Source organism: Oryctolagus cuniculus, chromosome 2, assembly GCF_051225735.1.
Source record: "Oryctolagus cuniculus isolate XC-2025 breed Fujian yellow rabbit chromosome 2, ASM5122573v1, whole genome shotgun sequence".
NCBI classification, from domain to species: Eukaryota; Metazoa; Chordata; class Mammalia; order Lagomorpha; family Leporidae; genus Oryctolagus; species Oryctolagus cuniculus.
Genome location: NC_142868.1, coordinates 132209281 through 132213655, shown reverse-complemented (window position 1 = coordinate 132213655; position 4375 = coordinate 132209281).

The window sequence follows — 4375 nt, the reverse complement described above, 5'->3', positions numbered from 1 at the left end:
AATAATGATGTAGAACTATGGGAGCTGTTGGAAGAAAAGGATCGGTTATACTTGGTTGGATATTTTGTACATTTAATGTTTCTTTATTTTTCCCTTGCAAATAAAGAATCTTGCCCGATTGCTCTATGTTCTCAACCTCTTACTCAATCATGTTACCTTTGCATAAAGAATCAGGGCAAAATATTGGAACACTCTTATGTGTTAAATATTTTCACCTATGTTATCTGACTTGATCATCCCAAAATTGTTCTGTAGGATCAATATCGCCATATTGCCACTATTTCCATTTTATAGATGAGAAGAGCAAAGACCAGTGAGGTAAATTAATTTGCCTAGGTTATGTAGCAGTAAGCAGCAGAATCAGAATTTGAACCCAGAATTTACAATCTTTGTTTCTTTCAGGAATACCCAGTCTATTTTTATCTCTCATAGATTGCATACTTGATGATTCCACGACCATACCAGAGAAAGCATATGCAAACCTCTGCCAAAAAAACTTCTGCTTGTATAGTCACCATATTTGTATCAGTCTCCATCTAAAAATATATCTGGTTGAAACTTATCACTATTAAAAATATCCAATGATTTGATTTGTCAATGAGCCTTGTTGAATGATAGCCCCAGACACATATAACCAAATATAATGTAGTAAAAGAAATGGACTCAAGCAGTTACGGGGACCAGCATGCCTCATGATCTACCTTCTGCAAGCTGGAGACCCAGGAAAGCTGGTGGTGTGGCTCAGTCTGAGTCTGAGGGCCAGGAATCAGGGGTACTCTGAGGGCAGGAGAAGATGGAAATCCTAATTCAAAAAGGTATACCAGGGGCAGACATTTGGTGCAGTGGTTAAGTTGTGAATTGGAGTGCCCACATCCCATATCTTGGTGCCTTGTTTGAGTCTTGGCTACTGTTTTTTCTATCCAACTTCCTGCTAACGTACACCCTAGGAGGCAGCAAATAATGGCTCAAGTACCTGGGTACCTGCTACCCTTGTGGGAGTATGAATGGAGTTTCAGGGCCACTGGCTTTGACCTGGTCCAGTCCTGGCAGTTGCGCATATTTGGGAAATGGTTCATTGATGGAAGGTCTCTCTTCTTTTTTTTCTTTTTTAAAGATTGATTGATTTATTTGAAAAGCAAAGTTTATACATATAGATGCATACACACATATGTATATATACATATATATGTACACACACACACACGGAGAGAGAGAGAGAGAGAGAGAGAAAGAGAGAGAGAGAGAGATCTTCCATCCTCTGGTTCACTCCCCAGATGCCCATAATAGCCAGGGCTGAAGTCAGTAGCCTGGAACTCCATCCGGATTTCTCACATGGGTAGAAGGGGGCCAAGTACTTGGGCCATCATCTGCTTCTTCCCCAGGCATATTAGCAGAGAGCTGGATTGACAGTGGAGCAGCTGAGACTCAAACTGGCACTTATATGTGATATGTCCATCACAGGTGAAGGCTTAACACACTGTGCCGCAGCACTGGCTCTAGATCTCTCTCCTTCCATCTGTCTTTTTCTCTGCCTTTCAAATAAAAGGAAAATAAATAAACTTTTAAAAATAAGAGAAAAAATATGCCCTTCTTTTGCTCTTTTTTTTCTATTCAGGTCCTCAACAGATTGGATGATGCTCATGTACATTGGGGAAGAGCCATTTGCTTCACTCAGTTCACCAATTTAAACGCTAATTTCTGCTAGAAATACATGAATAGATATACCCAGAAATACTGTCTTATCAGTTACCTGGGTACCTTTTGGCCCAGTCAAGTTGACATATACCATTAGCCATCACCTTTATCTAGGGGGGAGATTATTAATTAGGTCAGGATTCCCAGCATGGCCCTTATAGTCCATCACCGTAATTTACCTCCTCTATGTGTAGACAGACCAACACTTCCCTCCACTAGAATTCTTTTTTTTTTTTTTTTTTTGACAGGCAGAGTTAGACAGAGAGAGAGAGAGAAAGCTCTTCTTTTTCCATTGGTTCACCCCCCAAATGGCTGTTATGGCCAGAGCTACGCCGATCCGAAGCCAGGAGCCAGGCGCTTCCTCCTGGTCTCCCCTGCGGGTGCAGGGCCCAAGCACTTGGGCCATCCTCCACTGCCTTCCCGGTCCACAGCAGAGAGCTGGACTGGAAGAGGAGCAACTGGGGCAGAATTCGGTGCCCCAGCCGGGACTAGAACCTGGGGTGCCAGCGCCGCAGGTGGAGGATTAGCCAAGGCGCCAGCCACCCTCTGCTTGAATTCTACAGGGAGTCCCTGCTCCTTAATTTTGTTATTGTTGACCTAATATGCTTGTGACTTTGAGTATCAAAACCTTCAGTTTATTTTATGGTAGGTTGTAAATGTTATGCATCTAAGGAGCTATACTTGCATAAAAAAATAGAGCCATCATTCTGCTATGCACTCAGAAAGGAGAAACTGCTCCAAGCTGCAGAGAGATGGTTCATCTTGCGTATCTGAGAGTCAGAGGCAGTGGAGGACTGAGCTCTAAGGGGAGGGCCATTGTAGCATATGCTCATGAATAATGAATCTGACATTATAGCTATGCAAATGGAACACAGCAAGCTCTAAGCTAAAACTTGGTTTCATCATTTATTCACGGCCTCTTGTGTTCAGCACCTGGATGGTGCTTAGGATGGCAAGGGAACAAAGCAATCTGTTTGCTGTATTTGGGATAGAGAAGGCCTGCATGAGGAAGCCAGATATCTAGGATGGTGTGATTTCCTTGCAAACTCTGAAGGTAAATGAGAGTGAACAAAATCATATAGAAAATGCAGGGGTTTGGCCTCTAAAAGTATGAACAAATGTGAGAGCTTATTAAGGCGCAGAGTGATGATAATTACTGATTGAGATGACGGATGGATGAGTTAGAGGCTGAATGTCATCTAATACATTTTGTAATCTTTATATTTTAGTACTTAAATTTGCATGGAACAGTCATCAAGATCAATTTTATTCCTCTGGAGAAGTTCTATATTTTCTGGCAGTCTTGAATTTATGTTTTACAGTAAACAATGTATTTTTCTAATTCAAACATCAACAAAATATTGTAGTTTCTGGAGAAATGCAGAATTTGGATCACGAAGGCATCCAGATTTATTTAATTATTGTTCACGGGGTCATTCCTTCATTTCTGGCCCTTCACTAAGGAAAGATTGCCAGTGGAGGGTTCCTAGTGAAGAAGGAACTCTTCCTTATATGACTGACTACGATTTCAGTGTACATGCATCACAGAGATTCCTGGCCTAACAACTGTCCACCTAATCAGCCACAGAAAATGAGATGACTTTGGTTTGTTTTTACAAGCTCCAGGGAGAAATATTTCATATTTTTCCTTGTTATATAGTTATTTCCTAATGCTGACAGTTAGAAGACTCTTCCTTGTATTTCAGACAAATCTGAATTGATCTCAATATAATAATATGAAAAAAAAATCCATGTCAGCCTGAAAAATAGGAAACACTGTCACCCACATGCCGAAGGCTATGAGGGCTTTCGTTAAGATGACACTGAATTGAGCCAAAAATGGAATGACCTATGAATTGCTCTGTCTGCACATTAGAAGTGCCTGGAGAGCAATACAAAGCCAAGATGCCTGCACCGCAGTCCCCAGTTGATTGGTGGTAGTTGGTCTGGGGCAAGACCTAGGCATTGACATTTAAAGCAGCCTTCAGCTGACTCTGATGTGCAGTCAGGATTGGGATCCAGTGCCTTAACCAAAGGTTACTGGTGGGTTCACGCTCAGAGCTGGAGGAAGGAATGAGCTCAGGGACAGGGTGTGGCAGACTTGTATTGGTAAAGGAAGCGCACAAAATGGGTTGAGAGAAGACTCCCTGAGGAGGGTGTCCCCAGTGGTGCATATTCTCAGCAGCTGACACTGACACTTGGTATGGAGAGTAACACCCTCCCCTCCAACTTTTGGGAGTAGAACTAGAAGCATCTCAAATCAGCTGACTCTGGGGTTCAGGATGATGGGAAATTGGGACGATGGTTTAAGTGATGTGCACGGCCTGCTAAGGTAGAGGCAGGGAGCTGGGAGTTTCTCTGAGGCAGCAGAGGGATTTCTCACCAGGCACGACACCTGTAGCTGCTCTAAACAGACTGAAACTGCCGGAGATTCCACTCCTGCTCCTTCTACAAGGCTGGATCATGAAAAAGGCAACTCATGCTCAAGTGAAGATCCCACCAGATGTCTCTACAGCAAGCCAGCAGAACTTGAAGAGATCTACACACTCCATGCATTGAAACCAACAGAACTTGATGAAGCCCCATTATAAAGCAACTCTGTGCAAGCTCATGATGTTGTTCTTCCCCTGGGCCTGTGGTGAACAATCTTCCTGGTCTACTTACTCTCAAGTACTCATAC